Genomic DNA, 9,723 nt, shown 5'->3' with positions numbered 1-9,723 from the left:
GGTGTCAAGTTGATTGGATTGAAGGATACAAAGTATTGATCCTGGGTATTTCTGTGAGGGTGTTGCCAAAGGAGATTAACGTTTGAGTCAGTGGACTGGGAAGGTCAGACCCATCCTCACTCTGGGTGGGCACCATCTAATCAGCTGCCAGCACGGCTAGAATATTAGCAGGCAAAAAAATGTAAAAAGAGAAACTGGCCTGACTTCCCAGCCTACATCTTTCTCCTGTGCTGGATGCTTCCTGCCCTCGAACATCGGACTCTAAGTTCTCCAGTTTTGGAACGTAGACTGGCTCTCCTTGCTCCTCATCCTGCAGATGGCCTATTATGGAACCTTGTGATCATGTGAGACAATACTTAATAAACTCCCATATATATATATGTACATATATATAGTTATATATATACATATATAGTTAGTTATATATATAGTTATATATATAGTTATATATACATATAGTATGTGTGTGTGTATATATATATATATATATATATATATATATATATTTCTGTCCCTCTAGAGAACCTGACTAATACAACAACTGAGTATATTAAGGTGGGGAACAGGGTGGGAAGGGGGTAATTCTGGCTTGAAGTGGGAAATCAAGAACTCTCTTTCAACATGTTAGGTTGGAGATGTCTATTAACCATCCCAGGGAGGCTTCAACTAGGAAGTTAGGTATTCCTAACTTCCAGAATTCAGTTATGACTAGAGTCAAAAATTCAGTAGGTATCATGTGTTTAAAGTGATGAAACCTAGAAAGTTAATGCAGGTAGAGAATAGAAATCTTGGAAAGATGGACTAATCCCTAGGAAATTTTAATAATTTATTAGCGAAGATGTTATTCAACCCCAAATAATTAAACCTGTCTTTTAGTGGGTCATTTTTTATGGCATAATAGGAATTTCAAAAGGTGTAAGACAAAGGCCTTGCCTTCAAAGAGGAGAGATTGGTGTATTTTTAAGAACACTGCCAATGAACACTAGACCTAGCCTACCTCCTACTAGATGTGTGATCTTTAACAAATTACCCAATGGTTTTGAGTTTCAACATTTTTATTGTATAAGTGACATACGAAGTATCTATATCATAGCAATTTTAAGAGAAAATTAAATTAGATACCAAGTATATGATATTGTAGACATTCCAGCTTCTTTCTCTTCAAAGAATGTTTATTTGGGGGAACTGTTCCCCCACACATCTTCCATCTAGTCTAGATTGTAAGCTGCATGAGGGCAGAAAACACTTTTATCTTATATCTGTTATATAGAAAATAATGCCTAGCATTGTAGGTTCTCAACAATTATCTGTAGAATAAATCAAGTGGGAAACCAGTAGGTATATTTGGGTAGGATTTAGGTGCCTGGATACTTAGATGATTCAAAGTAAATGCTGTCCCTTTACCTCACAGAGTTTACACACAACCCAGGCATTTCAATACAATGATAGAAAGAAAAGACAACCAAGATGGAAGACTTAATCCCCAATTAAAAACACAGAACTTCTTTTCCATCATTATATTTGTATATAATTTAAATATGCTGGGTTGCCTTTAGTTCGTTTAAAGCAAAGCAATGCATCTAAATGAAACAAATATCTTATTCAAGAAGTATTGTAGAAATTTATTGAAGTTTTCTTTAAAATTCAGTAGTTATGTGTATACCGTCAACAACATGCAATGAAAGTTCTGAAAGATCTGCTTTACACATCAGTGGAGCCCAAGTCTCAGAGCCCAAGGCAGTGGCTCATCATTTACTCTCCTCCTTGCACTCTTCTCAAGCCTGAAGCTCTCCTCTCTGGAAAGATGACATCCTGGCATCTCCATATCTTTTGTTTGTTAAAATGCATATTGATATATTGATTTTGTTTCCCTCAGTTTCCTTGAGTGCCCTCACCTCATATCACCACTTCCCCACTCCAACCCTATTCCTCATTATGACTGGGGCTTTCCTTCTTAGGAGTCGGAGTAGGAGAGGGCAGGGGGATTCCAGTGGCTTGGGATTTTTTAAAAATATAGTTCTTATATGTTAAAAAATTGATTATAGCAAGAAACTCACACTTTAGAGTCTGAATGGAACCTAGGACAGGGTGATGATCTCTGAGGAGAATTTAGCAGGGCAGAGGGTGTACGAATGGCCTTCTCTTGCTGACTAGCCTTCTCTCTCACTGTCTTCTCATGTTTGTTCTCATTTCCTCACCTGTATTCATTTTCCAGAGCTGGTGTAACAAGATACCACAGATTGTGTGACTTCAACAACAAAAATGTATTTCCTCACAATTCTAGGGCTAGGTGTTTGAGATCAATATGTCACCAGGGTTGGTTTCTTCTGAGGCCTCCCTCCTAAGTTGCAAGGAGCTGTCTTCTCACTGTCCTCACATGGTCTCTTATCTGCACCAGCATCTTTGGTGTCTCTTTGTGTTCAAATTTTTCTTCCTATAAAGACACAAGTCAGATTGGATTAGGTCCCACCCATATGGCCTTATTTAACCTTAATTGTCTTTTAAGACCCTGTCTCCAGAAACAATCACCCTCTGAAGTATTGTGGGTTAGGACTTCAACATATAAATTTGGGAAGGAGCACAATTAGGCTCAGAACACCTATGTAGGAGACTTTTTCCACAACTGTCTCTCTTGCTTTTCCATCTTGGGACGATTTGAGAGGCCTCAAGTGCACCGTGAGTAAAGTGCAGAATTTGAACTAGTCAGTCCATAGTATGACTACCAATTGGGCACTGTGGTGGAAAGAGCATGGCCTCTGCCCTAGACTGCTCTGGGACTGACTCTCAACTGAGCTGCTTACTAGTTGAGTGAAGAACAAAATAGGCAAGTCACTTAATTTCTCTAATGGAAAATTTCCATATATTTAAGTTGAAGGCATCTTCTTTCATAGACATGAGTATTAAATAAAATATTTTATATATAATAGACATAATAGATATATAATATCTATTATGTCTAATATGTATATATATATGTGTATTACATTCCTGGAACCCAGTGGATATTAAATAAATATTACTGTCTTGCCTTCCATTTCTTATTTTAAATGGCAGCCTCTTGTGAGAATAATAAGATAGTAATAAGTTCATAGGCTAGTATTGGAAATGTTATTAGGTATATATAATTAGTGCTCAATAAATGGCAGCTTTTATCATTTTAAGTCTCTCTCTGCCAGTGGGACACATTTCCCAGAGTGTCCAAGCCAAAAGATTTTTTAAGGGAAGTTAGGCCTTTCTAGATATAGAGTATGAACAGGGCTGAGTATGGTATTGAATAAACCAGCTTGTTGCAGTAAACAGCCAGTACATATTGATGCATTACTGAGATATTGTTAATCTGTTTAAATTCTAAAGCAGTATAAAATTTTTCATAAATAGCCATAGTTGTTTTATGAGGTATGTTGGGCTTGTAAATTGCTATTTTATTGTTATTTTGAGGAAACAGAAGCACAAAATAAAAAAATGTAAAGTCTTACGGCTTGATGGTACAGAGCTTATTGCCCTCTACTTTCTCTTTAGGACTCCTAAAGTAATAATATTGGTAACAATTATGACTGTAACAACAAAAATAATCAGATTATGTAACTCTTTAGTAATAACAAAGTTTTCCCATCTATGAATTGATCTGATGGTCACAAAAAACCACTGAGGTTAATCCTGGCAGGGATTATTAATTAAACTGAGCTTGCAGATGAGGAAAACCAAACTTAAAGAGTCTAAATGGCCTCTCCAAGGTGAGATAGTTAATACATGTGCATAGTTGTAGTCCACTCTAAATAAGATTGTTGAATAAATACAGGAGTGGACAAGTCACATAAAACATAAGTCTTTACTCAGTTTTATTATTTCCCCTTATGCTACAGAAACTGCAACTTCCTGTGGAAACCACTGGAGAAGACAAACCATAGCTGACTATTTAGGCAGGGACGATTCTCCTTCAACTTCCAACTTCGCCTTCAATTACTTTAACAAATCAATTTGTAGGTCAGCTTCCCTTAGAAGCATCCTTAAGCATTTGATATTTTTGTACCACCTATATTTGACAGCACATGTATATTTTATTTTACTTGAAATTAATAAAGAGTGGAAAAAAGCACACACTCTGATGTCATTTATTATTGGGAATAAAACTGGCTCTACCACTTATTAGCTCTTATTAGGCCTCAAGTTTCCCAACTGTAAAGTAAGAGAACAATAGTCTCTACCTTATTGGGCAACTGTGAGAGTTAAATGAGATCGTCCCCGTGGGAAACTTAGTAAATTCTTCTGAATAATGTGCACTATTAGTAGGAATTATGTAATTTTTAATATAAGCAACAGGCGGAGAAGAAAACTGTGATAAATGCCCCTGTGGAAAGAGGCTTGATACATGCCAAGCCCTTCACAATGTGAATAATGATGATGATAGTGACAGTGGGGATTACTGTGGAGAGGATGATGAGGATGGTAATGATGATTTGTGCCTGTGATAGGCATGGTCAGGGCTTTGAAAAAAGCCTTAACTATACTTCTTATCAACCGTAAGCTGTGGAGTGTATCCTTCTTATTTACAACAAATGAATGAATGAATGAATGGAGAAAAAAGAGCTTCTAACTCTCCTAGCACCTATTTCTGAAACAATTCTTTTTTACACCTAGACATCAGAAATCTCTATTTCTTTCAAGAGACTGAAAAAATGTCTTCTGTTGAACTGGTAAAATCTCAAAACCAAGCAGCCAGGAATTTTTTTTTGAGAAGTTCCTAAGAAGAAAATAGGTCAGCATAATCTAAAGCAATATTTTCAAGCTGACAAATTGGTCTCTTTGCGTTCTTTGGCTGTACTTACTGTCAAATTTAAGAACAGTGTTCAAATGAAGGTGGTAATAATCAGCCCATGTCAAGTTTGGGGCTTGGCTAGGTTCTGTGTCATATTTAAAGAGTGACATTGGCCCAGCAAGAAAACCTCAGACATTGATTGACCAGAATAGGAAAGGACTGGAAACCAGAATCCCTAAAGAATGGTGAGAGAAATTGAAATGTTTCCCCTGTTAATAAAAGGGAGGGGTTAAAAAAACAGTAACTATCTCTTTTTACATTTTTAGAAGAGTGTCACATGGAGGAAGAAGGAAACTGAATATCTGTGTCTCCAGAAGGCAGTTCTAGGACCAGTGCATGGGAATTTCAGGGAACAGATATGGGTTCATGTTAAGGAAAATCTTGCTAAGTGAGCTGCTCAATGCTGCTTTTAAAGGTAGGAAGAGGGCTATGTTTTATATTCAATATGCTCTTCATATTTTTTTGCCTTTTCCAGCTGGTTTATCTAAACAGTTATAATTCATGTTATAATCTGAGAAGAAAACCAATACATGCTATAACATAAAAGAAGAGAAAACTAACATTTATTGAAGAGATATTATTTGCCCAGTGTTTGACATACATTACTGGATAAACCCGTAATAAAGTTGGTTGGGGTATACACACGAAATTTTTTTTTCTAACCACTACCACCAGATATGTCATAGTAAATCTTTTTATTATCATATTGTATTAACTTCTGAAGTGAGTGCTATGACTTTATAATTATTTTAAATTATTAAAAATTCAGTCTGGTACAGAGTTAACCCCCAAACTGATTAGTCACCCTCTTCCTTCTCCCAGTTCAAGCTTGACCCATGGCTCCAGGGAATTGCAGGTGTGTGTATGTGGGATGTTGTCCTTCTTCCTCTCCTTCTTGTTCTACCTCCTCAGGTGGAAAGGCTTATGGGAAATGAGGAAAAATATTTACATTTAACTGGGTCTGCAGTTGTGTCTTCTCCTGGATGTTTCTACTCCTCCTCAGGCTAACACAAATTATTCTGTGTGGCAGGTTTCCACACAAAGATGCTTTTGTAGGGGTCATGTATGAGTTCTTGCACAGTTTCATAATTGGAATATTCCATTCCTACTCAATTTTTCCCTCACAAAATATACATACAGCAATACCATCAGCAATATGCTTCAGCCTCTTGCAGTCCTGGTCCCCATGCCTGTGTGGAGTTGTTCTCTTGGGTGACACTGGCAAGGTAATTCAACCCAAGTCACCTTTCCTGGGGGCTCTTTATTCACAGGAAACTAACTTATTCTTACCACATCAAGTGGTGGACATGAACCTGTTTGAAATTTCCACTTTTTACTCCACCTTCTCCTTATAACTCTCTTTTATCTTGTTCAAAGAGACAGTGGGCAAATAAAGAATCTTCTGCATTAACAGTTGTCTCACTAGGGAATGAGATGCAAGTCTCTCCTTCTTGAAGGTGCTCCCATTCTTTAGCATTGATTCTCCTGGGGCCTCTCATTGCCTCTGGGATGAGGAGGAAAAATGAGCAGCCCTCCCCACACTAGGTCAACTCATCATGACTCATCATATTTGATTTTCCACTTTATCATTTTCCTTCTTATATTCTGGGGGTGTGGGTGGTGGTAGCTAGTTGACCATCAGTGGTAGAATTGTTTGCCTACTTCTTCCTCAGCCTTAAGAGACACTCACTTGTGGGTAGCCCTTTGGTTTCTTTTGCTCTATAATGTTGGAAATGTAATGCATATTTACTTCTGTTTGATGGCCTACTCTCCAGTCTGCGGACAACAAGAAAAATCCCACTTACTATCCATGGTACATACATGGTCCCATTTAATCCTCATGAAAAAATTATGAAGAAATACTGTTACCATTTTATTGACAAAGATATTGAGACTACAAAGGGCTAAGAAAGTACCTAATGCCACTGACACTAAGGGAAAAAGCAAGAGGTGAACCCAGGCTTGGCTGACTTCAAAAGTTATTCTTTATTCATTATACCAGAAGTGGCCACCTATGTAGCAGAGTTTAAAAACATGACCTTGGCTAAAAGTCCAGTTTTTACCATGGCAAGTCATCTTCTTTGAGACTTAGGTTTCTCTTCTTCAAAATGGGTGATCAGTATGGTGTCTACCATCAGAGGGCCTTGGGAGGATTAAATATGATAATAAAACTCAAGTGCTTAGCTTGAAGCCTACACTTTATAAGTGCTCAATTAGTGTTACTGATTGTGTCATGCAAAGGGGTCCTACATACACACTCCCTTTGTATAAAACTAAAATAGGATTTATAGAGAATAAAACTTACAAGTGGAAAGGAAGCACACACAGACCTTGGGTTCTTATTCCATAGAGAGCTGACTCAGGCAGACAGCACTATTGGGGACACCACAAAATGTGTTGCAATAGATAAGAACCCTGACCCTATAAAACTGTTTCTGTACAAAGAGAGGAGGAAGAGGGGTCATCTCAATGACTTCCTGCTTATAAAGTGAGGACTCTCCAAGTTTAACCTCTGGTATCAGACTGTTTTGGTAGAGCTCAGGAATGTTGAGATGGCTCTTGCAAAGCTAGAGAATAAGGAAATGAGCTTCTACAGCCATCTTAGATTTGTGTTTCCTTGGGGATTATTGCTATTGTTGCAGTTCTGTTTAAAATAGTAATGATCCATGTGGCAATGGCAATAACAATAAACACAAAGTATTATACTCAGAGCTACTCACAGATAATGAGCTCCCTGCCCCTGGAAAAGGTCCATCTCAAGGCTAGATGGCCATCTTTCAGCCATCTGAGAAAGGATTCCAGCACTGGATTAAAGGTTGAAGAGATGACCTGTAGGTTTCAATTCAAATTTGAATTTCTCTCAGTCTATGAGTGACTTGAATTGGTTACATGGATCCAAGCTTACCTTCTTGGCTTTAACTACTCCATGCTATTCCAACACTGGGTTAAAGGTTGAAGAGAAGACCTATAGGTTTCAATTTAACTCTGAATTTATCTCAGTCTATGAGTGACTTGAATTAGTTACATGGATCCAAGCCTTCCTTCTTGGCTTAAACTACTCTATGCTATTTCCATTTTGAGACAGCAAAGTACCCCTACCCACAAGAGTCTCTAGCCCACCTGCACCACTGAATGGTAATGTTGACAAAGAAGAAAACCCCAGCTCATTCTTTGAGCCAAACATACCACATTGGTTTTTCCCTTCCCCGAATATGCAGACCGTTTATTTAGAGAGCCCAATGACTTAGATCTGGTTATATATTATTCCTAGTGGATATGTTTGCTCACATCCATGGGACTTCACTGTTGAAGAACTGTGAGATTATTGCCTACATTTTTCCAAATCATATTTAATATAGCTGCAAGCCAGGGTTTCAGTAGTGTGGCATAATCTCATCAGAATCATCAATTCCTTCTGTTCCAGAACCAACGGGCATTCAACCTTGCCTTAGAGAAATGCTAGCTGGAAGCCTTTGGATTCTCATATCACTATTTGTTACCAAAAAAAAGAAAAAATAAACACTGCTAACCCAGACTCATACAGCCTTCATTTCCTTGGAAGTACAAAGACTTTTCAAGTTGGTTTAGCATAAACTTCTGGATGAACCACTACATCTGTGAAAGTTAATGTCCTGTACTTTAGCCCAGATGAATAAATCCATCTCCTTATTGGCACCATGAAGACTTTCCATTTTTTGAACATTTAAAGTTCCTTTTTTATGTATTGGGAGAATTTTTCAGCCAAGACCGCCTGATTTTTGAAACAGAGTTTTTGGGTGTTCGCAGTTAAATGGAAAAGACAAAAAGAAAAATTTAAAATAATCAAGAGAAACAACAAAAAAAAAAAAAAAGGAAAGAAAGAAAGAGAAAGACAATCAACCACAATAAAGAGCATTTAAATTTATTTCTTTATGGACTAAATTTCCTCAAATATAGACAAAGCCAAGAAGTTGGAAGCTTGGTTTATTTTTTCTTTTTAAAATATGACTTTCTTTCAATTTATTTTTATATTGGTAGATGCTGTGAGACTCATTACATTTTATAGGCCTGAACAAAATCTTACAATTTCTTACTAATATTATGCAATGACATAATGCCATTTGTAGAGGTGTCGCATAAAGCAATTGACTTTTACTGGCTTCTTATGGCAGGGCTTGCCATTTTATATTCTGTTTTATGTAAGCGTTTTCCAAATTTATCGACCTCACAGGATTTCTCAAGTTGCTTAATTATGGTAGGAAGAAGATATCTCTGTGGCCTGACACAAGAGGCTATTAAAGTCCTCTTTAAAAAGGGAATCCAAGAAGTGGGGAGGTAAATGTGGCTAACATTTAATGCATGCCTACTATGGGCTGGATGCTGGGAGGTAGGGATAAAAGTACCTGGCACTGCCCTGAAAATACCATGCAACATATATTTATTTTTCTAATTTCACAGAGGAGCAAACTGAGTCTCAGTTGCTATGTCCAGCATCACAGTAGGTACTAAGTAAATGGAGGCACCAAGATATCCACTCAGGTTTGACTTCAAGTCCATGCTATAGAATCACAAAGGACAGCAATGCTCATATCATGATGGAGCAGCCTCTCAGAGGAAAACTCTGAAAGCAGGTAAATTCTTTACCCAGTGGATGAAGGCTCAGGAGGACCTCCCCAGTGGATTAAGAAATGGAGTCTGTCTTTTTCTTTTACCTAGTGTTGCAGCCTTCACATCTGGATCAAGCATCAATTATCTCTCTCTCTTTTTTTTAATACAGGGTCTGGCTCTATAGCCCATGCTGGAGTGCAGTGGTGAGATCTTGGCTCACTGCAACCTCTACCTCCCAGGCTCAAGACATCTTCTCACTTCAACCTCCCCCGTAGCTGGGACTACAGGCATGTGCCACCACACCTGGCTAATTTTTGTAT

The 9,723-nt window shown here is 37.8% G+C and overlaps 1 long non-coding RNA gene across 1 annotated transcript in view; it reads right to left on the bottom strand.

Moving 5' to 3' along the window:
• Positions 1 to 1,101: 1,101 nt before the first annotated feature.
• Positions 1,102 to 9,723, bottom strand: part of LOC117981443 (uncharacterized) — a 31,866-nt gene continuing 23,244 nt past the window's right edge. Inside the window, exon 4 of the long non-coding RNA XR_004672974.3 lies at positions 1,102 to 2,434. This is a non-coding gene — a long non-coding RNA (uncharacterized LOC117981443). The remainder of the gene's footprint in view (positions 2,435 to 9,723) is intronic.

The sequence above is a fragment of the Pan paniscus genome, chromosome 1 (assembly GCF_029289425.2).
Source record: "Pan paniscus chromosome 1, NHGRI_mPanPan1-v2.0_pri, whole genome shotgun sequence".
Lineage (NCBI taxonomy): Eukaryota > Metazoa > Chordata > Mammalia > Primates > Hominidae > Pan > Pan paniscus.
This window is presented reverse-complemented; position numbering and strand designations above follow the sequence as displayed.